This window comes from Scyliorhinus canicula, chromosome 1, assembly GCF_902713615.1.
Source record: "Scyliorhinus canicula chromosome 1, sScyCan1.1, whole genome shotgun sequence".
Classification (NCBI taxonomy): Eukaryota; Metazoa; Chordata; class Chondrichthyes; order Carcharhiniformes; family Scyliorhinidae; genus Scyliorhinus; species Scyliorhinus canicula.
The window spans coordinates 89,377,546-89,405,039 of NC_052146.1; the positions used below are offsets into that span (position 1 = coordinate 89,377,546).

The window sequence follows — 27,494 nt, forward strand, 5'->3', positions numbered from 1 at the left end:
TAGCCCGCACATCTTTGGACTGTGGGAGGAAACCGGAGCACCCGGAGGAAACCCACGCACACACGGGGAGGACGTGTAGACTCCGCACAGACAGTGACCCAGCCGGGAATCGAACCTGGGACCCTGGAGCTGTGAAGCATTTGTGCTAACCACCATGCTACCGTGCTGGCCTGCATGCTGAGGTCCAGTACGGTATGACATCAGCAGGATCACAGTCGATTTGTAATGCTTTGGAAGCTTCTTCCTTCTCTGCTGTATCATATAAGATTCCAGTGTTCAAGCACTGAGTTGCTCCCTGTATCTTTTATTGTCCATCCAAGCTTGACTTCAGGGGAGGCTCAATTATCAGGTTGCACAAGGAGATGCTGGACAGCAGGTGCATTTCCAGCATGAGTACCAGGTGCAAGGCATTCAGCCAACTTTAGTGTTGCACAGTGGCGCAGGTATAGCCATTGCAGCTCATGAGGCCATGTATTCTGCAGGTAATATTGGTTTCTTGCTGTGCTCTCTACTTTGGCAATCTAGAAGTCATAAAATATGCATTGTGTGGGAATCCGAGACATGTGGAAGCTAAGGATGTTGCAGGTGGCACCTATATGAACAGTTGTTAGCACTATAGCTTCAAAGCGCTGGGGACCCGGGTTTGATTTCAGGCTTGGGTCGCTGTCTGTGAGGAGTCTGTAAATTCTCCCCATGTCTGCGTTGTTTCTTCCGGTTGCTCCAGTTTCCTCCCACAAGTCCCGAAAGATGTGCTGTTCGGTGAATTGGAATTCTCCCTCAGTGTACCTGAACATGTGCCGGAGTATGGCGATTAAGGGATTTTCACAGTAACTTCATTGCAGTGTTAATATAAACCTACTTGTGACAATAATAAAAATTATTATTATTAATAATAAAGATTAATATTATTATATCAGAAACTGGGCCATCAACGTGAATGGATGGTGCATAAATTATTTCAAAGAGCCATTGTTGCACAGTTATCAGCGTATCGTGCTCTGATGTACATGGTTGTATAGATGGATGTATGTCACCAGGTACTGGCTGATGGCAATAGTAATATTGAGGGACCTTATGAGAATCTGTTTTTGCACAAGGACCTGTCTGGTGATGACATTGTCCGTCCTTGGCAGCAAGGCCATGCCTCCTAGCTGCATTGCCATAAGTGGCCTCCTCATCCGTACTCATTTAGGAATCTTGCGAATGGCTGGGAGCTTCTTCCTCCTCCCTCTCACCTTTTTTCTTATTTGTTTATGCAATGGGGTATCGCTGGTCAGCCACCATTCATTACCCTTCACTAATTGCCCTTGAGAAGGAGGAGTTGAGCTGCCTTGAGCCCCTGTAATCCCTGTGATGTGGGTATATCCAGGGTGTAGTTAGGGAGGGAGTTCCAGGATCTTGACCCAGTGAGAGTGAAGAAACGCCGATATTTCCAAGTCAAGATGATGTGTGGCTTGGAGGGGAACTTTCAGGCAGTGGTGTACCCATATACCTATATGGTAGTGGTTGTGGGGTTGGACGGTGCTGCCTAAGGAATATTGGTGATTTCCTGCAGTTCATCTTGTAGGTGGTGCAAATTGCTGCTACTGTGTAACGGTGTTGGAGGGAGTGAATATTTTTGGAAGGGGTGTCAAACAAGCAGGCTGCTTTGTCCCCCTCTGAGGTTAAGGCTCTGCTCATGGTATTGTTGTCATTGATTTGTATGCCCCTCATTGTGCAATGTTGCGCAGCATGCAGCACACCACTAATATTCTTGATGACCTTGTTGGGGCATATTTCTGAGCTCCGCCCTTCGGGGAAAGGAGCTGGATTGGGAAGTTGCTGACATTCCATCTGGCTGGAACTTCTTTCCGGTATCTGGGGGTCAGTGGCTTGGGATTGGGCACGGTTTCGCAAATTGAATTACACTAACTTGGCGAGCAGGGTCAGGGTGGATCAACGGAAGTTTTCCATTTTTGCTGGTGGGCCAAATTTAATCCATTAAAATGAATACCTTGCCCCGATTCTTGTTTTTATTTCAATACCTCACAATTTTTCTTTCAATACCTCACAATTTTTCTGCGCAAGTCATTTTTTTTTGGAGGATGGAGTGGCTCATAATGGATTTCATATGGATGGGGAGAACTCGTCGGATTCGGAGGGGAGTCCTACAGAGGGATAGGCAGGCGGTGGGGGGGTGGGAGGGTGCTGCTGGAGCTGACGAATTTGATTTATTATTGGGCAGCCAATGCAGCGAAGGTATTGGGGTGTTGTGGGGACCAGGAAGTTACTTGGGTGCGGATGGAGTTGGGGTCGTGCAAAGGGTCTAGCTTGAAGGCGCTGGCGATGTCATCCCCGCTGTTTTCTCCAACTGAATATTCTTTGAACCTGCAGTCATCTCCACTTTGAAAATTGGCGGCAACTCCGTTAGCACTTTAAGCTGGGGCCAGTGTCAAGATGAGCCCTATCTGTAGGAATTAGAGCTGGTGAAATTGGATGCCACATTTGGGGGATGGAAAGATAAGAGGCTGGTGAGGGATTGAGGGGCAGTTTTCCAGCTTCGAGGAGTTCAGGGAGAAAGCAGGAATTTGGGGGGTGAGGTAGGGGTGGGAGGTGCTGGGGGGGAGGGGGGGGGGGTTGCGGGGAGCGTGGTAGCTGGTGATGGTGATATGTTCACGTATTTTCAGGTACCGGACTTTGTCGGACAATTTTGGATAGCTCCGCGTCCGCTTTATTGGTGAGGATACACTCCTGTGCGGGTTCAGAAGTGGACAGCAAGTCCGGGATATATGGATGGACCTTGGGGGAACAGCAGGTTTCGATGGATGGGGTGAAGGCCAGGTGGGGGGAGGAGCTGGGACCCATTTTGTAGGAGGAGGAGTGAGTTCCTCTGCAGGGTGAAGGCAATGTTATCCTGTGCGAGGTTAAGCTTGATCCAGCACAAGGTGAAGTTTAGGGTGCACCTCACCAAGGCCAGGATGAGTTGATTTTTTGCGGGGCATGAAGATAGGTGCGCACGATGCTTGAGAGGGCCTGCGAACCACACGGACGTGTTCCAGTCCTGTCCCAAATTGGTGAGTTTTGGAGGTTTTTCTTCAGGCATCTTAAATGTTGATTTTGAACCCTGTCTGTTGGTAGCTATATTCAGGGTGTCAGACCAGCGGGAGTTGAGGACGGGTGCGGGGGTGGATGCCCTGGCATTCGCCACGTTGATTGCTCGACAGCGGAGTTTGCAGAATTGGAGGCAGGTGACGCCACCTAATGCCTCAGCATGGCCAGGTGACTTGATGGATTTTCTGTGTTCGAGAAGGTCAAGTTCATTGTGGGGAGGGGGTTGTCAAATAATGTGTTCTACCATATATAACAGCCGTTCATATTGTACTTTAAGGAATTGGTCACTATTAGCTAGTTATCCTGCATCTCCTCCTTCCTCGTGTGTGTGCAACAGCCTTTTCCTCCTGACCTTCTGTCTTCCCTCACGTTGCTCACAGTGACTGGCTTAAATGGCCTCTGTGTACAAGGGTGCCATGTCCATCTTCTGTGTTCCTTCATACGAAAAGCATAAAGTCTTCCTGAAGTCTGGGTGCATGAGTCAATAGGGACAACAATAATTGTCCCGCAGGACCAGGAGCTTCACCCTCCCACCTGTTTGGGTTAAGGGAGGCCAGTTACAATTTGTATTGTGCCACAGTGTATAAGATTTGAAGGCAAACTCTTAAGTGTACTCTACTTCTCCAAAGGTGTCCCCTAGCTTTCCAAAGAAATCCGTTAAGTTCAGACCTGCTCTTACCAGGTCTACTTTGCACACTTTGGATTTCACACTCGTAGGTTCATGGAATCCCTACAGTGCAGGAGGCCATTCGGCCCATTGAGCATGCACCGATCCTCTGAACGAGCAGCCTACCTAGTCCAACTCCCCCGCAGTAACCCCACCTAACCTGCACATCTTTGGATACTAAGGGGCAATTTAGCATGGCCAATCCACCTAACCTGTACATCTTTGGACTGTGGGAGGAAACCAGAGCATCTGGAGGAAACCCATGCAGACACCTGGAGAAAGTGCAAACTCCATACAGACAGACATCAAGGCCGGAATTGAACCTGGGTCCTGATGCTGTGAGGCAGCAATGCTAGCCACTTTGCTGCCCAAACCCAATTTGTGTGGAGGCAGCTGCTGATTGAAATGGCCAACTGCCTCTACAAAATGTGCATGCATGAAATTGGTGAAAATGGGTAATGTCATGTCATGGGTCGGACTTATGATTTTCGCTCTCTTCATCCTGGCGAAAGTCCAGGCCACTCTTTTTCCATGTACTATCTGAATCTTGGTTTCATGTTGTCTCGGTTTTTCTTTTACTTTTGTTTATCTCATTCTTTTAATCCATTGTTGTTTCCTGGAGTGCATTTCCTCCTCCCAAACTCTGTTCCCTCTTCCTGTTTTTTTCCCCTTACACTGACTGGATCTGTGATACTCAAGGTCATCAGCTGCTAGAAATTAAACTATTCAATTCTTAGAAAAGGATTGCAGAACTCAGCTCCTGCTGGGGAGAATGGGTAATAATCTCAGGAGGTGGTGGAAGCAGGGACGATAGTGATGTTTAAGGGGCATCTTGACAAATACATGAATAGGATGGGAATAGAGGGATACGGACCCTGGAAGTGTAGAAGGTTTTGGTTTAGACAGGCAGCATGGTTGGCGCAGGCTTGGAGGGTTGAAGGGCATGTTCCTGTACTGTACTTTTCTTTGTTCTTTGTTGAAATAAACTTTCAGTGCAGTTTGGGAATAAAGCTTGATACTGATTGGTGGACTTTTTCCCAAATGTGGCAGAGCTCACAATTCCATGGTGGTAAACTGGATTCAAACCTCTGAAAATAATGAAATGCTAACCATTATTTCTGAACTTGATCCTATCTATAATGGATGGATTTGGCAACTGATGATGGTAATTAAGTAACATTGTTGCGTAATTCTTGCTATATGCAGTTTTTTTTACGTTTGCAACTTCACAGAACCTTTACAGTGCAGAAGGAGGCCATTCGACCCATCAAGTCTGCCCAAGCTCTCTGAAAGAGCATTTTACCGAGTCCCACTCCCCTGTTTTATCCCCGTAACCTTGCATATTTTTCTTTTCAGGCAGCAATCCAATTCCCTTTTGAATACCTTGATTAAACCTGCTCCCACACTCTCTCAGGAAGTTTGTTCTAGACTCCAACATCCCTTTGGGTGAAAAGATTTTTCCTCACATCACTTCTAATCCTTTTGGCCATTATTTTGAATCTGTGCCCTCTAGTTCTCAATGTACTCTTGAGAGGGGAACACGTCTCACTGTCTACTGTGTCATACCCCTCAGGATTTTGAATGCCACTACCAAGTCTCATCTCAGCCTTCTCTTCTCCAAGGAAAATATACCCAAACCCTCCAATCCATCCTCAGAGCTACTGTTGTTTATCCTTGGGATCATTCTTATGAATCTCCTCTGTACTTTATGTATTGCCTTTACATCCTTTCTCAAGTAGTATCCAAAGATTGGGTGGGGCTACGGGGATAGGGCGGGGGTGTTGATCTAGATAGAATGCTCTTTCGGAGGGTTGGCGCTGACCTGATGGGCTGTACTGTAGGGTTCTGCGCTGTAGGGTTTCTATTCTGAAGAAGAGCTGGGCTCAGTACTCTGGATGAGGTCTAGACTTTTGTGACATCATGTTGGTGGCCTCTAAAGGTGTATTGAGAGATCAGCTTGCCTCCCAACATCTCTGTTCTAAAGCCTGAGAATAAACCCAACTTGTGAGGTGCTGCTCACCATCTCCCGTGGCATGTGCATTACTCTCAGTGCCAGTGGAGTGTCAGACTATGTAAAAGAATTTGTTGTGTGTCAGAGAATACGAGCCACTTAAAAAAGAACTCTCTGGCCTACTATCTCCATTTCCTAATGTAAATCACACCAATGCGCAGAATGCTCACTGACATTTGCATTGTCAAGTCATCATCAAAGTGTGACTGTGAAACGTAACTTCTTAATTGTTTAACTAAGGGAAATCTTGGCTAAAACAGGTATTCTGTGAACAGAAGCCAGCAATACTGGAAACACTTCACAATTTGTGGAGGGAAGAAATTTTTTGGATGTAACTTTTCATCAGAGCTGATATTGCTCAGCAAGTTCAAGGGACAATACTCATTTTTATCTTCAGTACCCTCCAGGCCCCGAACCTTAACATTGATTTTAATAACCACATATCATTACAGCCCCCATTTTCTTTATAGGAGAGCCTGACTATTTGAAATGGATGTGTTGATAGGAGGGGCAAGATTGGTTGGCATGTGAGATGAGAACCACCCATTGAACGTCATCCTGATGGAGGAGTCTATGTCACCAGGGCCGGCTCAAGGCACCGGCAACTCGGGCAGTCGCCCGGGGCGCCATGTGCTAGGGGGCGCCAGACTCGGGTCCCGCGCATGCGCAGTTGGGCCGGTGCCAATCAGCGCATGTGCGGTGGCCGCCCTCCCCCAGGGCGGCCCCGCCCCCCCGCTTGGTCCGCTCCCCCCACGGTCGCCCCCGCCCCCTCCTCGGGCCGCCCCCTCCTCGGGTCTGCACCCCCCCTCGGGTCCGCCCCCCCCCCCCCACGGGTCCGCCCACCCCGCCCCCCCCCCCTCGGGTCCGCCCCCCCCCGCGGGTCCTCCCCCCCCCCCCACCCCCCCTCGGGTCCGCCCCCCCCCTCGGCCCCGCCCCCCTTCGGCCCCGCCCCCCCCTCGGCCCCGTCCCCCCCCTCGGCCCCGCTCCCCCCTCGGCCCCGCTCCCCCTCGGCCCCGTCCCCCCCTCGGCCCCGCCCCCCCCTCGGCCCCGTCCCCCCCTCGGCCCTGCCCCCCCTCGGCCCCGTCCCCCCCTCGGCCCGGCCCCGCCCCCCCTCCCCCCCGGCCCCGGCCCCGCCCCCCCTCCCCCCCCATCGGCCCCCCCCCCCCAAGGGTGCCGAAGTTCAGCTTGCCCGGGGCGCCAGCAACCCTAGGGCCGGCGCTGTATGTCACTTGATGTTGGATTTTATTTCTTCTCTTCCAGCTGCTGAATCCAACACTTGTTGTCAGTTTTGTTTATTTTGCAGACCTGACTTTCCCCTCAGCTATTCATATTGCGCGGAAGGGTGGATGGGATGGTGGGTGAAATATTAATGGATTAATTGGGTGGGATCTGGCGAAGGTTGAAAGGGTGTTGGGAAACTACCTCTAATCTATCAATTTACAGCTTGCCCTGAGGCAGGACATAGAGCAGACAGTCAAGTCACTCCTATTTAGAGTCTAGAAGCATAGCCTGCTTTGCCAGTTTAACCGTGGCAAACCGGATTTCTTCAGTTTCAGGAAACCCAGCAGGTACAGTGAGGCGAGGACAGCCTTTACAGCACTACTTGGGCAGCACGGTAGCATGGTGGTTAGCATAAATGCTTCACAGCTCCAGTGTCCCAGGTTCGATTCCCGGCTGGGTCACTGTCTGTGTGGAGTCTGCATGTCCTCCCCGTGTGTGCGTGGGTTTCCTCCGGGTGCTCCAGTTTCCTCCCACAGTCCAAAGATGTGCGGGTTAGGTGGATTGGCCATGCTAAATTGCCCGTAGTGTCCTAAAAAATGTACGGTTAAGAGGGGGGGGTTGTTGGGTACCGGGTATAGGGTGGATACGTGGGTTTGAGTAGGGTGATCATGGCTCGGCACAACATCGAGGGCCGAAGGGCCTGTTCTGTGCTGTACTGTTCTATGTTCTATGTACTTGTGGGCCAGGAGGAGCAGGAATGCTTCCCTTTGGCTCCTCAACTTACAGCTTGCCCTGAGTCATTAAATCCTCTGCCCTATGTTAGGGAGCAAACATTCCCAGACTTGGGGCCTCCTATTCCTCCTGCCGCCAACATTGGAGGATAGGGATCAAACTCTTCCTTTAATTGGGCCCATCCCACTCCCAGAATTCTACAACTCTCTCCTTTCACTCTTCAAATATTTCAATTCTTTTATTATCTTCATCCATTCTCTTGTTGCTATCTTAGCCATTTTGATCTTGGTTTTTATTTTAACTGATTGACACTTGTTCTTCCTGTTTTTCTACTGTATGCGCACCTTTTCTATCTTTTAATTCTGATTCCATTTAGAATATTTTTATTAGCCCTGGCACAGTTGCACCCAAAATGTTAACTTGTGTACCTTATGCAAAGGTGGTGACATTTCACTGTGTGTTGCAACATTTTCAGCTTTTGGTTCTTTGCCTTTGTTTAAAACAATTGTACCCTTCTCTGTATGATATGTAATGGATAAACTCTAAACTTTGGGTTTCAAATTCTCTCATTTGTATCATTATTTGTACATTTAATGCAAAACATTTGTTCGGATCAAACGGCAAACTAAGAATAAATTATTTTTTTTAAAAATCTGAAATAGTATATAGAATATTCTTAAATCTAAGGGCGGTCCATATCTTGCCCTTCAGATATGGTTCCTAAACTGCTAGACCTTCACTGTCCTAGTTTGACATTATCTGAATGTCTCAATTGGGTTACAGCCTTTAAATTGCTTTGAGGTATCTGTTATTCTTTCTGTAATCATGAAAACATTGGCGTTATGACAGGTGATACCTTCAGGATGCGTACAGCTGAAGTATACATTACCTACTTAAACCATTCTGGCATAAAGCTATATTTGGATCTTAAAATGGCTTTGAAGATCACTTGCAGTTAAAAATACTATACATGTTGATTAGCATGTTAATTTTATGTGATTATTGCATTGTGATGTACTGCAATACTGGAAGTACGTGGGATATTCTCTTTTTGCTTTTCAAAGATTCTACATTACGATGTATGATTCAAAAATCATATTGCCAAAGGCTTCTCTCCCTTTGTTGGGATTTCAGTTGCCATTGCAACACATCACCGTTCCCCTGCCATGACCATTACAAGCTGCTTCATATTAACACCTAGAATAGCTCTTTCATCCAATAAATAATAAATTAAACAAATTCTAAATTTGAGAGTTTGAATTTGGCTTGTGAAAATTTCAGCAAGGCGCAATCCAACAGCCACTCTGCACCTGAAAGCATCTCGCAGCATGGCCAATAGAAGCCGGGAGACCCCGCTCCCGGGATCTACCTGGCTCGCAATGCCTCGCAAGATCTAACGCGATCTCGCGAGATGTTGCGATGTGAATCCTGCCCAATGTGGGCGGGATCACTTTTTAACAAATCTGCATATTAAAGCAAGACAGACAGTCTCACTTTAATGTGGAGATTCCTGATTTACCCAAGGTGTGGGATCTATCTCATTCACCTCGGAAACCTCGGGCGAGCGCCGTTCGGTACTAGTCTCCACAAACGGGGACCGGGTGGAATGGTATTTGTTGGGGTCTCGCAGGGTGTCGGAGGTCCCCACGTGCATGCCTTTTGGGCAGGATGATACCCTGGCACTGACAAGGTGCCCAGGTCGCACTATCAGGGTGCCAAGCTGACAATTTTTAGTGCGCTGGCGGTCGGACCAGAGGTACCTTTGCGGGTGTTGGAGGGGGTGCCAGATATCCTCCCATAGTGCGTTGGGACTTGGTGAAGGTCGGGGTCACGTCGTGGGCCTCGGAGATCAGGATGCCATTTAAAAATGGTGTCCCGATCTCGCGCCACGCCGAGGAGTTCCGGCGAGTGGAGCTCCTCAGTGCACAAAATGGGGCTATGTGCGGCCTCAGCCACGCATTCCCCCTTAGGCCCCTTATCTAATGGGGGGCAATTCATAGCCATGGGGTTATACACGGCTAAACGCTCTTGCTATGGTACTCTGTTCACTTTCAGTTGAATCGCACCCACAGTTACTACAGCAATTTGTACTTGAATCCCAAGCATACGTTTGTAATGTCACCTTGTTGCAGGAAGTGCAGAATTCTTGGTCTAAAGACATCTTATAGAGGATTTAAATTGTTTTGTAGTCCAGTCCAACTATTGCAAAACAAGACGACAGCAGTTTCTTCAGCCTTGACCATGATGCTCTCATATTCCGATCTATGATATCGCGCATTATTCAGTTTTTTCGGTTATTAGCACCCCCAAAAGGATATTTTGTTAAAATAGTTCTGGATCAGGGTGTACTGAATCATAATATCACTACAGTGCAGAATGAGGCCATTTGGCCCATCAAGTCTGCATTGACCCTCTGAAAGAGCCCTATCCCCATAACCCAGTAACCCCACCTAACCTTTTGGACACTAGAGAAAATTTATCATGGCCAATCCACCTCACATGCACATCTTTGGTCTGTGGGAGGAAACCGGAGCACCTGGAGGAAACACACACAGACATGGGGAGAACATGCAGACTCCACACAGTGACCCTAGGTTGGAATTGAGTCCTTGTCCCTGACGCTGTGAGGCAGCAGTGCTAACCACTGTGCACTTCAAACTTAACCTATTATATTTTTTAATAAGTAAGTAGCGGCCTTCAGTGGTAGCCCTTCAAAAATATCTGTTGCATGTGGAATATTCAATCAATTCTTTGAAACGCAGGCTTTTAAAAAAATAATTTTGAGATTGTCAAAAAATATCAAAAACAGAAAATAACAACAAGAAAACAGTATTAACAACAAAAAAAAAGAAAAAACACAATAACCCCCAAAACCAAACCCCCTCTCCCCCCCCCCCCCCCCCCCCCAGCAACTACAAAAAGAAGAAATAGTTAAGCACCCGGCATATTCAATAAACACATGTTCACATTTCTCCCCTCCCCCGAAACTAACTCCTCCCCCCCCCCCCCCACCCCCCGGGTTGCTGCTGCTGCTGGCCTCTTTTCCTACCGTTCTGCCAGGAAGTCAAGGAAAGGCTGCCACCGCCTAAAGAACCCCTGTACTGATCACCTCAGGGCAAATTTCACCCTCTCCAATTTGATGAACCCCGCCATATCATTGATCCAGGCCTCCACGCTTGGGGACCTCTCATCCTTCCATTGAAGCAAAATCCTCCGCCGGGCTACTAGGGACGCAAAGGCCAGAATACCGGCCTCTTTCGCCTCCTGCACTCCCGGCTCCACTGCAACCCCAAAAATTGCGAGTCCCCAGCCTGGCTTGACCCTGGATCCTACCACCCTCGACACCGTCCTTGCTACACCCTTCCAAAATTCCCCCAGCGCTGGGCATGCCCAGAACATATGGGCATGGTTCGCTGGGCTCCCCGAGCACCTAGCACACCTGTCTTCGCCCCCGAAAAACCTACTCATCCTCGTCCTGTGGGCCCTATGTAGCACCTTGAGCTGTATGAGGCTACGCCTCGCACAGAAAGAGGAGGAATTCACTCTTTCCAGGGCATCTACCCACGTCCCCTCCTCAATCTCCTCACCCAGCTCCTCTTCCCATTTACCCTTCAGCTCCTCCACCGAGGCCTCATCCACCTCCTGCATGACGTGGTACACGTCCGAAATCCTCCCTCCTCCAACCCACACCCCCGAGAGCACCCTGTTCCGTACCCCATGTGGGGGCAGCAGAGGGAACCCCTCCACCTGCCGCTTGGCAAATGCCCTAACCTGCATGTACCTAAACATGTTCCCCGGGGGGAGCCCAAACTTCCCCTCCAACTCACCCAGGCTCGCAAACCTCCCATCCACAAACAGGTCCCTCAACCTCCTAATACCTACCGTGTGCCAGCCCAGAAACCCGCCATCGATGCTCCCTGGAACAAACCGGTGGTTCCCCCATATCGGGGACTCCATCGAGCCCCCCACCTCCCCCCTATGCCGTCTCAATTGCCCCCAAATTTTGAGGGTAGCCGCCATCACCGGACTCGTGGTATAACTCGTTTGAGGGAGCGGCAACGGCGCCGTTACCAGCGCCTCCAGGCTCGTGTCCACACAGGACGCCATCTCCATCCTCTTCCATGCTGCCCCTGCCCCGTCCATTACCCACTTACGCACCATCGCTGCGCTGGCAGCCCAATAGTACCCACAAGAGGCTGGGCAACGCCAGCCCGCCCCTAACCCTGCCCCGCTCCAAAAACACCCTTCTCACCCTCGGAGTCCCATGCGCCTATACAAATCCCGTAATACTCCTGTTGACCCTCCTAAAAAAGGCCTTTAGGATAAGGATGGGGAGGCACTGGAACAGGAACAAAAACCTTGGGAGCACCGTCATCTTGACTGACTGCACCCTGCCCGCCAGCGACAGCGGCAACATGTCCCATCTTTTAAACTTCTCCTCAATTTGCTCCACCAGCCTAGTGAGGTTAAGTTTGTGTAGGGCCCCCCAGCTCCTAGCCACCTGGACTCCCAGGTACCTAAAGCTCCTCCCTGCCCTTTTCAGTGGGAGCCTACTAATCCCCTCCTCTTGATCCCCCAGGTGCACGACGAACAGCTCACTCTTACCCAGGTTGAGCTTGTACCCTGAAAAGCCCCCAAATTCCCTAAGAATCTTCATCACCTCCGGCATTCCCCCCACTGGGTCCGCCACATATAGCAATAAGTCATCTGCGTATAGTGACACTCGGTGCTCCTCCCCACCCCACACCAGACCCCTCCAATTCCTCGACTCCCTCAACGCCATGGCCAGGGGTTCAATTGCCAACGCAAAGAGCAAGGGGGACAGGGGACACCCCTGTCTCGTACCCCGGTACAACTGAAAGTACTCCGATCTCCTCCTATTCGTGGCTACGCTCGCCATTGGGGCCTCATATAACAGCCTCACCCAACTGACAAACCCCTCCCCGAACCCAAACCTTTCCAGCACCTCCCACAAGTACCCCCACTCAACCCTATCAAAGGCCTTCTCTGCGTCTAATGCTACCACTATCTCCGCCTCCCCTTCTACCGCCGGCATCATTATAACATTCAGAAGCCTACGTATATTGGTGTTCAGCTGCCTTCCCTTCACAAACCCCGTCTGGTCCTCATGAATGACCCCCGGCACACAGTCCTCTATCCTTGTGGCCAAGATCTTCGCCAACAGCTTGGTATCCACATTTAACAACGAGATCGGCCTATATGATCCACACTGTAGGGGGTCCTTGTCCCGTTTAAGGATCAAGGAAATCAGCGCCCGTGACATAGTCGGGGGCAAAGCCCCCCCCCCCCCGTCCCTTGCCTCGTTAAAGGTCCTAACCAACAGGGGGCCCAGCAGGTCTGCGTACATTTTGTAAAATTCGCCCGGGAACCCATCCGGCCCCGGCGCCTTTGCCGACTGCATGCTGCCTATCCCTTTGACCAGCTCAACCGGCGCCCCGGCCCCTCCACCTGCCCCTCCTCCACCTTCGGAAATCTCAACCTGTCCAAAAAGCGCCCCATTCCCCCACCTCCACCGGGGGCTCGGACCGGTACAATTCCCCATAAAAGTCCCTGAACACCCCATTAATGTCCACCCCCATTCGCACCACATTTCCTCCCCTATCTGTCACTCCACCAATCTCCCTGGCCGCATCCCATTTACGGAGCTGATGCGCCAGCATCCTACTCGCCTTCTCCCCATATTCGTACACCGCTCCCTGTGCCTTCCTCCACTGAGCTCCCGCCTTTCTGGTGGTCAGCAAGTCGAACTTGGCCTGAAGGTTACGCCGCTCTCTCAGAAATCCCGCCTCCGGAGCCTCCGCGTATCTCATGTCCACCCTCACCATCTCCCCCACCAACCTCTCCCTCTCTCTTTGCTCTCCCCTCTCCCTATGGGCTCGGACGGAAATCAACTCCCCTCTAATCACCGCCTTCAATGCCTCCCAAACCGTCCCCACCCGGACCTCCCCATTATCATTGTACCTCTTGATACACCCCCGAACCCGCCCGCCCACCTTCTCATCCGCCAGCAGCCCCACCTCCAGGCGCCAGAGTGGGCGCTGGTCCCCCTCCTCCCCCAGCTCGAGGTCTACCCAGTGCGGGGCATGATCCGAAATGACTATGGCCGAATACTCGGCATCCTCCACCCTCGAAATCAGCCCCCTGCTCAGAACAAAATAATCGATCCGGGAATAGGCTTCATGCACGTGGGAGAAAAATGAATACTCCCTGGCCCTCGGCCTCGCGAACCTCCAAGGATCCACCCCTCCCATCTGATCCATAAACCCCCTCAACGCCTTAGCCGCCGCGGGTCTCCTGCCCGTCCTGGACATGGATCGATCCAATGGGGGATCCAGCACTGTATTAAAGTCACCCCCCCCCCAGTATCAGGCCCCCCGTCTCTAGATCCGGAACGCGGCCCAATATGCGCCGCATAAAACCCGCATCGTCCCAGTTTGGGGCATAGACATTCACCAGCACCACCCCCTCCCCTTGCAACTTGCCGCTCACCATCACATACCTCCCTCCACTGTCAGCCACCACCTTTGACGCCTCAAACGACACCCTTTTTCCCACCAGAATCGCCACCCCCCGATTTTCTGCATCCAGCCCTGAATGAAACACCTGGCCTACCGAGCCCTTCCTCAGTCTAACCTGGTCCGCCACCTTCAGGTGCGTCTCCTGGAGCATAGCCACGTCCGCCTTCAGGTGCGTAAACACCCGGGCCTGTTTGACCGGCCCATTCAGCCCCATCACATTCCAAGTTATCAGCCGGATCAGAGGGCTCCCTGCCCCCCCTCCCCTGCCGACTAGCCATAACCCATCCCCTGCCCGCCCCAGGCCAGCGCCCCCCGCTGGGTCGTTCCCCCAGTGGCAAACCCCCACCCCGGCCCCCCCTGCATTCCCCAGCCCCTTCCTGGCCATTTCAGCAGCAACCCGGTACTCTTTCCCCCCCCCCCCCCCCCCCCCCCCCCCCCCCCCCCCGGGCTAGGAACCCGCCCTGCCGCGTTACTCCCTCCATAGCACTCCCGTGATCCAGCTAACTTCTGCTGACCCCGGGTGGCTCCTGCCACACCTCCGACCCCTCCCAACGTGGGGCTACTTCTCCTCCCCCATACCCATCAGCAGACCCTCCTCCTCCCCCTCCCGCTCTCGCGCGGGAAAAAAGCCCGTGCTTCTCAGCTCCGACCCCGCCCTCATCCACCCTCAGCACGGGAAACAAAAGAAAAGCCCGCGCTTTCCCCCTGCCCGACCCCGCCCCCTCTAGGGTAGCCCCCCTTGTCGGCCCCCACCACCAGCTCCCCACACTCCAAGTCTGCCCCCGAACTCGAGCCCATCCACCGAACCCATGCAAAAAAGACAGCGCCCCACCCGCCCTAGAAACAACACAAAACCAGCTTAAAACAGCATGAAACAGCATAAAACAGAGACCCTTCCCACCAAAAGTTAACAGTTATTTACAAACCCCCGACCCTCAGTTAGAGTCCAACTTCTCGGCCTGCACAAAGGCCCACGCCTCCTCCGGGGACTCAAAATAAAAGTGGCGGTCCTTGTAGGTGACCCACAGACGCGCCGGCTGTAACATGCCAAACTTCACACTCTTTCTGTGGAGCACCGCCTGCGTCCGGTTGTACCCGGCCCTCCGCTTAGCCACCTCCGCACTCCAGCCCTGGTAGATCCGCACTACCGTGTTCTCCCACTTGCTACTCCTCTCCTCCTTGGCCCACCTAAGCACGCACTCTCGGTCAACGAACCGGTGGAACTGTACCAGCACCGCCCGTGGCGGCTCATTCGGCTTGGGCCTCTTGGCCAGTATTCTGTGGGCCCACTCCAGCTCCAGGGGCCCCTGGAAGGACCCAGCTCCCATCAGCGAGTTCAGCAAAACGACCGCATAGGCCCCCAGGTCTGACCCCTCCAGCCCCTCTGTGAGGCCCAGGATACGCAAATTTGTCCGCCTCGACCGGTTCTCCATCTCCTCGAACCGCTCCTGCCACTTCTTATGGAGCGCCTCATGCATCTCCACCTTTACTGCGAGGGCCACGGCCTCATCCTCTCTTTCAGAGGCTTGTTGTCGGAGCTCCCGGATCTCCACCCCCTGGGCTGTCTGCGTCGCCAGCAGCTTGTCCGTATTCGCCTTCAGCGAGTCTAGCAGCTCCACTTTTAGCTCCCGAAAACAGCGCTGGAGAGTCTCCTGCTGCTCCTGCGCCCACTGCCTCCATTCCTCGAGGCCTCTGCCGGCCGCCATCTTGATTTTCTTCCCCCGCTTTTTCTTAGGCGCTGCCACCGCTATTTTGCTGGCCCCACTCCTGGTCCAGACCATAGACCACTGGGGATCCGCTGCAGACACCTTCCCACGTCGGGAATCGTCGAGCAAGTACCGCTGGGGGCCCTTAAAAGTGCCCAAAAGTCCGTTCCTGGCGGGAGCTGCCGAACGTGCGGCTTAGCTCCGCATAGCCGCAACCGGAAGTCTCTGAAACGCAGGCTTAAGCAACAAATTGCACAGCACTTGAAATGTGTATATTCCAGTAATCTTCCTCAATATATGCACGCATATAGTATTTTGTATTTATTACCTTTGTTCTGAAACTTACACTGGACTCTCAGAAACGTTATTGGCAATTATTGCGTGCTTCTGTGTAGTCCAATATCAACCATGATTGTTTTAATAATAATAATCTTTATTGTCACAAATAGGCTTACATTGACACTGCAATGAAGTGACTGTGAAAATCCCCTAGTCGCCACACTCCGGCACCTCTTCGGGTACACGGAGGGAGAATTCAGAATGTCCAATTCACCTAACAGCATGTCTTTTGGGACTTGTGGGAGGAAACCGGAGCACCCAGAGAAACCCATGCAGATATGGGGAGAACATGCGGTTTCCGCACGACAGTTATCTATGTGTGTGTGTATGCACGCACACGCTCAGTTGACAGAAGTATTTTTTCTCTCCGTACAAGCAGCTCTCTTGATCGATATTGCCAGCTTTATATGTCATTGAAATGGAGCTCTACATACAAAGGGAAGATGCAGATACTTGGCGAAGAACCAGGAAAATGGTGACTCCATATTGTTCCTGTCCAGTCCAACATTGAACCCGAGTTTACTATCATAAGACTTTTCCAGTGAGACCCATGCTATTGTATCTCCATGTGGTCATTGAGGTCATTGTGTCTGGGTGTAACCAGTCTGTGTGCCATTCTGGCCCTGTAGTATTTGTCTTGATAATTAAACAATGCTAATATCAAAATAATTAATACATAGATTTTACATAGAATTTACAGTGCAGAAGGAGGCCATTCGGCCCATCGAGTCTGCACTGGCTCCCGGAAAGAGCACCCTACCCAAGGTTAACACCTCCACCCTATCCCCATAACCCAGCAACCCCACCCAACACTAAGGGCAATTTTGGGCACTAAGGGCAATTTATCATGGCCAATCCACCTAACCTGCATATCTTTGGACTGTGGGAGGAAACCGGAGCACCCGGAGGAAACCCCCACACACACGGGGAGGATGTACAGACTCCGCACAGACAGTGACCCAAGCCGGAATCGAACCTGGGACCCTGGAGCTGTGAAGCGATTGTGCTTTCCACAATGCTACCGTGCTGCCCACAATACATACTAAACATAAACTGACAATCCAAAGTTTCTGAGGGGGAGCTCCATGGGCAGCCAGGTAGCACAGTGGTCAGCACTGTTGCTTCACAGCGCCAGAGGCCTGGGTTCGATTCCCAGCTTGCGTCACATTCTGTGCAGAGTCTGCACGTTCTTCCCGTGTCTGCGTGGGTTTCCTCCGGGTGCTCTGGTTTCCTCCCACAGTTCAAAGATGTGCAGGTTAGGTGGATTGGACATTTTGAATTCTCCCTCAGTGTACCTGAACTGGCACCAGAATGTGACGACTGGGATTTTCACAGTAACTTCATTGCAGTGTTAATTAATGTAAGCTTACTTCTGACATTGATAAAGATTAGTATTATTTCACTTTAAAGCTGACTCAGCTCTGTTTGATTTTCTGTGTCGGTGACAGATGGGAACAAATTTTATTTCTCCAGCAAACAAATAGCAAGGGGGAGGGGAAATAGTTGTTGCATTGATATCACTAAATTAATAAGTTGTTCATGATCTTTGCATCTTTTATTATTTGCCAGTTACAAATTACAAAATTCTGCATCTCATGAATCCTCAACACACATCCTTTTTTGTTCAGGTAGAGACTTCAAAAGCGTGCAATGAATAACCTTCCAACCCTGGCTCATGATTTAGCCGTCAACAATTTAGTCAGCAGGGGAGGTAAAACTGTCGCTCATTTTTTTGGTGATGTGGAGTGTCAAAATAGGGAGGGAACGAGAGAAGCATGAAAGTTGGATTTTTCAGCTTCAAACTCAAGCAGAACTGACAAAGCCTTGAGGCTTCACAATTAAATTTTTAAGTTTTCCATCAAACTATAAAACACGCTGTCCTGCCATGAGCTGCGAGAAATATTACTGGCAAAAAAGATAACACCAGGTCTCCTTTTCCTGTTCAGGAAAAGAGCAAAAAACCATGTGCAAGGAAGAAAAAACATTGCAAGGAAGAAAAAACATTGAAAGGAATTCTCAGAAGTGTCTGGAACGACATACTCACAAACAGTGTTCAGATATTAAACTATTAATGGATTCATTTGTTCATGAACATGTAGTGTGTTTGCCTACTTCCTATAAGAGAGCTAAGGTTTTCTGTGTACTGTGTGCTCTCTGTGTCATATTCAATAACGTCAACTCAACCATGCTTTCAGCCAGGCAGTGGGGATTTGAGCTGTCCAATAGTACGTTGCTCAGCATTACTGGCACTTCATGTCATTTCCATCCCTTGGAGGCTGGAGGACGAGATGCCACCAATCATTATTGCTTCGAGCTCACACATGTGACTATGAGGAGTTGGCAGTGAATTCTAATTCGGGAGCACAAATTGATGCACTCAGTCTCTAAATTATTGTAATAAGAAGCAGAAGAGTTGTGTGAATCATGCAGTCACCTAGTTTGGGAGCATCTCAGTGGTATCAGTGCAGTATCTGTGGTCAACATCCCTGGCTTCTATATTACAGGGTTGTCATGATAGAAGTTTGTGACAGTACAGATTGTTCACCATGTAACTGGTACCATAAATCTTAAAAAAACAATTCTCTTTGAATTTGCCTTCCACAGTTAAAAAGCCTTGTGATTATTTTGATCCTGTTTCTGTTGAACTATTATTGAGTTGATCATACAAAAGTAATACACCAAAGTGGAAAAATGATATATATTGAAACCTGAAAGTATATAAAAGGTATTTCCTTCAGCTAAAGATCGTACAGAGCTCCAAAGTTTTAGTCCCTCATTGATTGAATTATGGTCTTTAATTCCTTCTCAAATATTTGCTAATTTAAATAGGACATTTTTTCTGTGATTTTTGTTTGTTTTTGCTGAGGTATGCGATTTGGTCCCTTGATCAACTCACTTTGTTTTATGTTTGACAAAATTATCGAGCCAATGACAATGTAAGTACAGCATCATGTGACCAATAGTATATTAATGAAGATATGTCACTGAAAGATATAGGTTTCTGTATTGCATTGCCTGTTAAATAATGGGAATTAATCTCAGTTGCATGAAAGGAAAAAGAGACTTGCATTTGTACAACGCCTTTCACAACCTGTATGGGTTTCAGCTAATCGAGCACTTTTTTTTTAAGTGAAGTCAATGTTGTAATGTAGGAAATGCACAGCAAGCTCCCAACAAAAGCAATTGATAATAACCATCTGTTATTAATGTTGGTGAAGGATAAATATTGGCCAGAAATCTATGGAGAACTCTCCTGCTCTTCAAAATAGTGCCATGAGATCTTTTACAACTTGTAAGAGGGCACATGGATCCTCAGTTTAACATCCCGTCCAAAATATAGCACCCCTGACAATGCAGCACTCACTCAGTACTAAACTGGCCGTGTCTGCTAAATTTTGTACTCAGGACTCAAGTCAATGGGGCATGAATCCACAACCTTCTGAATCAGGTGAGAGTGCTGCCAACAGAGCCAGCGCCAACTAATAACTTTCAGTTGTGTTTGACTTAATATATATTAACAGATTGCCTCAGAGAGAAAGAAAATTGCATGACAGAAATTTCATGGAGCATTTTTGGGTCTTTCAGTGTGGTGGTGATGAAGTTTGCTGTAATTGTTGTTGAGGTTTGGGAAGTGTTTCAAAGATGTGATACGAACCATGGGCAGGATTCTCCACCAAGCAGCACCAGTTTTCTGGTGCTGTGTACCCCCGCCAGCAGCAGGATTCTCCGTCCCGCCAGCCGGCCAATGGGGTTTCCCATTGTGAGCAGCCTCACTCCGTCGGCAAATCTCCGGGTGTGGGGGCGTGGGTGCGCTGCCGGCGCAACAGAGAATCCCACCAGTGAAGAATCCAGCCCCATAACATTGAAACTATTCCTAAACATTCTGAAAATTACAACAGGTTTCCAAAACAGTTGGTATCTTTGCTAGTTTGAGTAGACCAGTGGATTATTGTATCTTTGTCCACATGTTGTAAGATGAGCAGGTTCCTTTAAGAGCTTGGAGCTTGTAGTACTTTAAGTGAGCCATTGAAAAACAAATAATTAAGTGCGACTATCTTATCGACATCCATTTTTGTTGTACTCCTTTTAAGTCTTGATGCTGTTCCAATACTTGGGTAAGGGAACAAATTGTGTAACCCTCTCCTACCCAATGATTTTTGTCAGGAACTGTAGTCTTATGGCTTTCTGAATACAGTGGAGCACTACATCACTGCAAATATCAAGTAAATCAAAGTGTCTAATTTTTAAATAACTCCATCAGTCAGATCTTTGTTATTGATAAATATTTTATGACAGATTGTAGCTGATTTATTATTTAGAAGGTATTTGATCCTAAAAAGCGCGATCAGCATCTCCCTGCTCCCCCATCCCAGCTTTCCAGAGTAAAATGGAGGCATGTTTAGATGCCAGTGAATGTGGAATAGACTGATGGACGGGCACTGTATTTGTGTGGTCTATTTTAACTGTGTCTGCATTTTAGTGCCTATGTCTGAGGACAATAACAGGAAAATTGTGATGTTTAAAATGCTGGCAGTGTTCAGAGTCTTAAATTAAAAGCATGCTGTACCTCCGGGAGACTGAGGGGGGAGGAGAGAAAGATGAGGCAAACTTAATTGTATAGTCTTTTCTGGTGTCTGGCTGTAGATCACATAACAAGAATAACAAACGTGCCTCCATCTCTATATATATGTGTGTGTGTATATATGTATGTATATATATGTTTATACACACACAATATGTTTATGTGCATGTGTGCGTTTCTCTCTTACTCTCTTTCACTCATGCTGTCTCTCTCCCCCAACGCCCCCCACCCCCGGTTTAAGTGAAGGAACCTATAAATGTTATATTCCAGCTGAAAAGTGGGACTGCAGTGCGATTTCATTTGTTTACACTGCACACAGAATTTACATTTGTTAAGGATTGGTCTTTTATGCGAACGATTCAATGTTTTCAGTTTTTCTATTGTACAGAAAAGGCTTTAACAATGACCTACACTAAACGAAAACTGGCCATTCCCATCTGTATCATTTATACTTTTTTTTACAGAATTCTCCTTCGGTAATACAGCACTTAGAGCCAGATGGCTTCAAGCTTAATGAGCATCTTTTTGTGCCAGTTTTGAGAACAAATGGTACTGGGGTTGAAGGTAATGGAACCTTTATTTTTGCAATATCTTTGTTAATGGGCCTAGTTCATTATTATTGCATTCTCATGATGCATTTAGAAAGAGGATCTTGTCATTTAAAAATTAGTAGTGTAGTGTGAGGCAAAAAGTGAGGGGGGAAAAGAAACAGAAAAAAATCTATAGATAAATGATAGATTTTCGTCTACATTTGGTGAGTGAGGCAATGCAGGAAATTGATCTCAGATGTCACACTGATGTGCTTCAAATTAATGCTTTTCTTCCCAAGTTTTTTTTTCAAACCAAGCTGTGCGTGTGTGTGTCTGTGTGTGCATTTTTTCTCAATTTCCATTTGTTTTTCCCTCGGGGGTGTCTCTCTATAGCCCTCTTCATCCAGGAAGGTGGGCACTGTGGAAATTTTCACAAACACATTTGCCAATTAATCTTCACGCTCAGTAAAAATTGCTCCCTGCAAAAAAAAAATCAACCAGTCTTCTCTGTTCAGTGGCATGTCATTCGTAAAGAAATAATAGTCAAGAAAGTGTCATTCAGCTGCTGTGGAGGATGGAAAGCATTTGTGATCTACTGTGTGCCAGCATTACACTGATGATAGAGAAGACGTTCCATGGCACAAAATGTTGCAGAGCAGGGATTTTTAACTTGCATAACAAATGGATGGGGAGAAGGTAATAACAACTGAAGCAAGCTCGACAGTAGGGTCTGCATTTTGTGAAAATGTCTGCAATGTGTAGTGACAAGACTTACATAACAAGAACCACCTACAGTACACCAGAGGACAAAGAAAAATTACATAAAACCTCTAATAAATGGATAAAACAGGAAAAAGCTAAAGTAACTGCGACTATAGAGTGCAAAATTCTACCTCCGGGCTATAAAATGCCGCTGTTTTTTTCTCTCTTTATTTTCCCCGGAGCTTTTAAATGTAATCAACTGAGAAAAGGTTAGTAATTCTTGGGTATGCTTTATTTAGTAGATTTTTATATAGGATATATCCTGTATGTGTGTGTAGAAATTCATCCACCTGGAATATTATTTAAAAACTAAATGCTGTTTTTTAAAAAATAAATATTTGCCTCTGTTAAGGTTTGATTGTGTATAAAGCACTGTGCTAGAAGTTGAAATCCTTTCCTTCACAAGACACTTGAAAATGTTGACTAATCTGTTTATGAAAGTATGGCCATTAACCCTTTGAATGGTGAATTTCTTTTACAGCTTTCAAAATGTACAGTTTGTTTCTATGTCATACCGCAGCTCAAGTGTTTCTAGATGATATAGTTATCACAAGTTGGAAGCCTAGGAAATATGTTTGCCTGTAATATTCAATGAAAATAATCTATTGCTTTGTGTGTGCATTAGGGTGAGGTTGGGTTGATTTCGAGGGGCTCTCTTTTTGGTGTTTGGTGCAGGGTTGCTCAAAAGCTTCGACTTTGTTCCTTTAAAAAGTGGAGGCATCCATCAATTCTGATAAATGTTTCAATCTAATTACACATGAAAAGCCATGCCAGGAATTTACAGAAAATTATATTTGCCAAAGAAGCATGTGATTTTGGTGCAGGTACACAGCATGTTGTTTTCCATGTTAAAGTAATCCTTCAAAAAAAATTACAAAACATTTGTATTCGGTCAACACTAAGGTAAACATTGTTGTGTTTTTTTATATTAATGGGATTAATGCTTTGGCAGTGCTGGATACTAGCATGGAGCCTCCGGTACTAGAAAGGAAGATACCTCTCCATAATCAGTTATCGTGCAGAGATGCCAGAAGCAATGCTTAATGCTCCAGCAATGTTCAGATAAAACAGCCTAAGCTTAACCCTCTTTTCATCTGCTCTCCCCTCCACTTAGCCTCTTTCAGTTTCCCTGGTCTGTAACTCTGGTGTCTTGGGGGACTCTTAAATGCCCTCTGATATGGCCTGGCAAACTACTCAGTTGTATTGGGATGGGCAATGAATGCCAGCTTTGCCAGCAGCACCCACATCCGTGAATGAATTTTTAAAGGGGGTGATGTTTTATGGGGATTATGATCATAGCCCTCAAAGCTACACATAACTGGTAGAATTCACCCAATTGGTGATGCTTAAAAGCAAAAAAATATTTTGGCTACTTCATTCACCTTTAGGTTTCATTTGACCTTGAATTTCTTCATTGAGCTTGTTTATGTTTGGGACTGAAATTATCCAATTGTTAAAGTAAATAAGATCGCAATGTTTTGTCCCAGAGTTGCAGTCTGGAAAGGTCCAAGTATTCATGGCAACTGTCATTTCAATACCTATTGATGCACTGTTTAATCCTATGAAATTTGAAGAAATATTTAAACGTATTGTTTGGAACAGCTCGACTGAGAATTTAATATCTTCAAACATTGCTGCTATCTGTTTGCATCTCGTCTGCACTCTTTTGACGGTGTATTAATGCCTGTTAAATGACACATCCGTCATCATTACTATTTCATCTTTCCACTGTAGCAAGCCCACGTGGCTGTAATATATTTGAGTTGTTACTCACTGTATTTCTGCAGATCACATTCCCAAGCCTGATGTGGCTCCTTACAAGGCTTGGCCTCACTAAAAGCCCTTTTTGATCTCTTGCACCTCAGTTCAATCCACTGTTGGTTAACATCTTTAAAAACTGTCAGAAAAGAAAAATAACCAATTCTGCGTTGCCTGCCATGCACAGTTGATTATAGGAAAAACTAACCTGAATCTACTTATAGAACTAACCCGAATCTACAGGATGTTTATAAGATTAAATAATGAAAGTCCACAATTCTAAAATAATTCATATTTATTAATAGCGATTTTGATGTAACAGAATATTCCATGGTGCTTCACAGGACTATTATACAGCAGAATTACATAGAACATTACAGCGCAGTACAGGCCCTTTGGCCCTCGATGTTGCACCAATCTGTGAAACCACTCTAAAGCCCATCTACACTATTCCCTTGTCATCCATATGTTTATCCAATGACCATTTAAATGCTCTTAATGTTGGCATTCCACACCCTTACTACACTCTGAGTAAAGAACCTACCTCTGACAATTGTCCTATATCTATCATCCCTCAATTTAAAGCTATGTCGCCTCGTGCTAGCCATCACCATCCGAGGAAAAAGGCTCTCACTGTCCACCCTATCTAATCCTCTGATCATCTTGTATGCCTCAATTAAGTCACCTCTTAACCTTCTTCTCTCTAACGAAAACAGCCTCAAGTCCTCAGCCTTACCTCATAAGATCTTCCCTCCATCCCAGGCAACATCCTGGTAAATCTCCTCTGCACCTTTCCAATGCTTCCACATCCTTCCTATAATGCGGCGACCAGAACTGCACGCAATACTCCAAATGCGGCCGCACCAGAGTTTTGTGCAGCTGCAACATGACCTCATGGCTCTGAAACTCAATCCCTCTACCGATAAAAGCTAACACACCGTACGCCTTCTTAACAGCCCTATCAACCTGGGTGGCAACTTTCAGGGATCTATGTGCGTGGACACCGAGATCTCTATGCTCGTCCACACTACCAAGAATCTTACCGTTAGCCCAGTACTCTGTATTCCTGTTACTCCTTCCAAAATGAATCATCTCACTTTTCTGCATTAAACTCCATTTACCACCTCTCAGACCAGCTCTGCAGCTTATCTATGCCCCTCTGTAACCTGCAACATCCTTTCGCACTGTCCACAGCTGCACTGACTTTCGTGTCATCTGCAAATTTACTCACCCATCCTTCTACACCCTCCACCAGGTCATTTATAAAAATGACAAACAGCAGTGGCCCCAAAACAGATCCTTGTGGTACACCACTAGTAACTGAACTCCAGGCTGAACATTTCACATCAACCACCACCCTCTGTCTTCTTATAGCAAGCCAATTTCTGATCCAAACTGCTAAATCACGCTGAGTCCCATGCCTCCGTATTTTCTGCAATAACCAACTGTAGGGAACCTTATCAAACGCTTTACTGAAATCCATATACACCACATCAACTGCTTTACCCTCGTCCACCTGTTTGGTCACCTTCTCAAAGAACTCAATGAGGTTTGTGAGGCACGACCTACCCTTCACAAAACCGTGTTGACTATCCCTAATCAAATTATTCCTTTCTGGATGATTATAAATCCTATTTCTTATAAACCTTTCCAAGACTTTGCCCACAACAGAAGTAAGGCTCACTGGTCTATAGTTACCGGGGTTGTCTCTACTCCCCTTCTTGAACAAGGGGACAACATTTGCTATCCTCCAGTATTCTGGCACTATTCCTGTAAACACTGACGACATAAAGATCAAAGCCAAAGGCTCAGCGATCTCCTCCCTAGCTTCCCAGAGAATCCTAGGATAAATCCCATCCAGCCCAGGGAACTTATCTATTTTCACACTTTCCAGAGTTGCTAACACTTCCTCCTTATGAACCTCAAGCCTTTCTAGTCTAGTAGCCTGTATCTCAGTATTCTCCTCGACAACATTGTCTTTTTCCTGCGCGAATACTGACGAAAAATATTCATTTAGCACCTCTCCTATCTCCTCGGACTCCACACACAACTTCCCACCACTGTCCTTGATTGGCCCTACTATTACCCTCGTCATTCTTTTATTCCTGACATACCTATAGAAAGCTTTAGGGTTATCCTTGATCCTACCTGTCAAAAGACTTCTCATGTCCCCTCCTGGCTCTTCTTAGCTCTCTCTTTAGGTTCTTCCCAGCTAACTTGTACTCTCGAGCGCCCTAACTGAACCGTCACGTCTCATCTTTACATAAGCCTCCTTCTTCCTCTTGACAAGTGATTCAACTACTTTCGTAAACCACGGTTCCCTCGCTCGACCACTTCCTCCCTGCCTGACAGGTACATCCTTATCAGCAGTAGCTGTTCCTTGAACGAGCTCCACATAAAGGGGCTGGTTTAGCACACTGGGCTAAATCGCTGGCTTTTTAAAGCAGACCAAGGCAGGCCAGCAGCACGGTTCAATTCCCGTACCAGCCTCCCCGAACAGGCGCTGGAATGTGGCGACAAGGGGCTTTTCACAGTAACTTCATTGAAGCCTACTCGTGACAATAAGCGATTTTCATTTCATTTTCATTTCAATTGTGCCCATCCCCTGCAGTTTCCTTCCTCATCCTATGTATCCCAAGTCTTGCCTCATTGCATCATAATTGCCTTTCCCCCAGCTATAACTCTTGCCCTGCGGTATATACCTATCCTTTTCCATCACTAAAGTAAACGTAACTGAATTGTGGTCACTATCACCAAAGTGCTCACCTACCTCCAAATCTAGCACCTTTCCTGGTTCATTACCCAGTACCAAATCCAATGTGGCCTCGCCTCTTGTTGGCCTATCTACATTCTGTGCCAGGAAACCCTCCTGCACACATTGGACAAAAACGAACCCATCTAAAGTACTCGATCTATAGCGTTTCCAGTCAATATTTGGAAAGTTAAAGTCCCCCATAACAACTACCCTGTTACTTTCACTCCTATCCAGAATCATCTTTGCAATCCTTTCCTCTACATCTCTGGAACTTTTCGGAGGCCTATAGAAAACTCCCAACAGGGTGACCTCTCCTTTCCTGTTTCTAACCTCAGCCCATACTACCTCAGTAGACGAGTCCTCATCAAACATCCTTTCTGCCACCGTAATACTGTCCTTGACGAACAATGCCACCCCTCCCCCACTTTCACCACCTTCTGTGAGCTTACTGAAATATCTAAACCCCGGAACCTGCAACAGCCATTCCTGTCCCTGCTCTAGCCATGTCTCCAAAATGGCCACAACATCGAAGTCCCAGGTACCAACCCGTGCTGCAAGTTCACCCACCTTATTCCGGATGCTCCTGGCATTGAAGTAGACACACTTTAAACCACCTTCCTGCCTGCCGGTACACTCCTGCAACCTTGAAACCTTACTCGTGACCTCACTACTCTCAACCTCCTGTATACTGGAGCTACAATTCAGGTTCCCAACCCCCTGCTGAATTAGTTTAAACCCTCCCGAAGAGCATCAGCAAATTTCCCCCCCAGAATATTGGCACCCCTCTGGTCCAGGTGTAGAC

At 47.7% G+C, this 27,494-nt stretch overlaps 1 protein-coding gene across 12 annotated transcripts in view; it reads left to right on the forward strand.

Annotated features, from left to right (window-relative positions):
* The window catches only part of ahdc1 (AT hook, DNA binding motif, containing 1), a 308,161-nt gene that overhangs the window by 215,327 nt on the left and 65,340 nt on the right, over positions 1 to 27,494 (forward strand). For 9 of the 12 annotated variants that reach the window (XM_038795173.1, XM_038795171.1, XM_038795145.1 and 6 more), the window contains exon 2: positions 21,352 to 21,451. The exons of 2 other annotated variants lie outside the window; for them this stretch is intronic. The gene's annotated coding sequence lies outside the window, so the exon portion shown is untranslated. Of the gene's footprint in view, positions 1 to 21,351; positions 21,452 to 21,785; positions 22,389 to 27,494 lie in introns of those variants that run through there. One more of the 12 variants, XM_038795172.1, reaches the window with a different exon arrangement.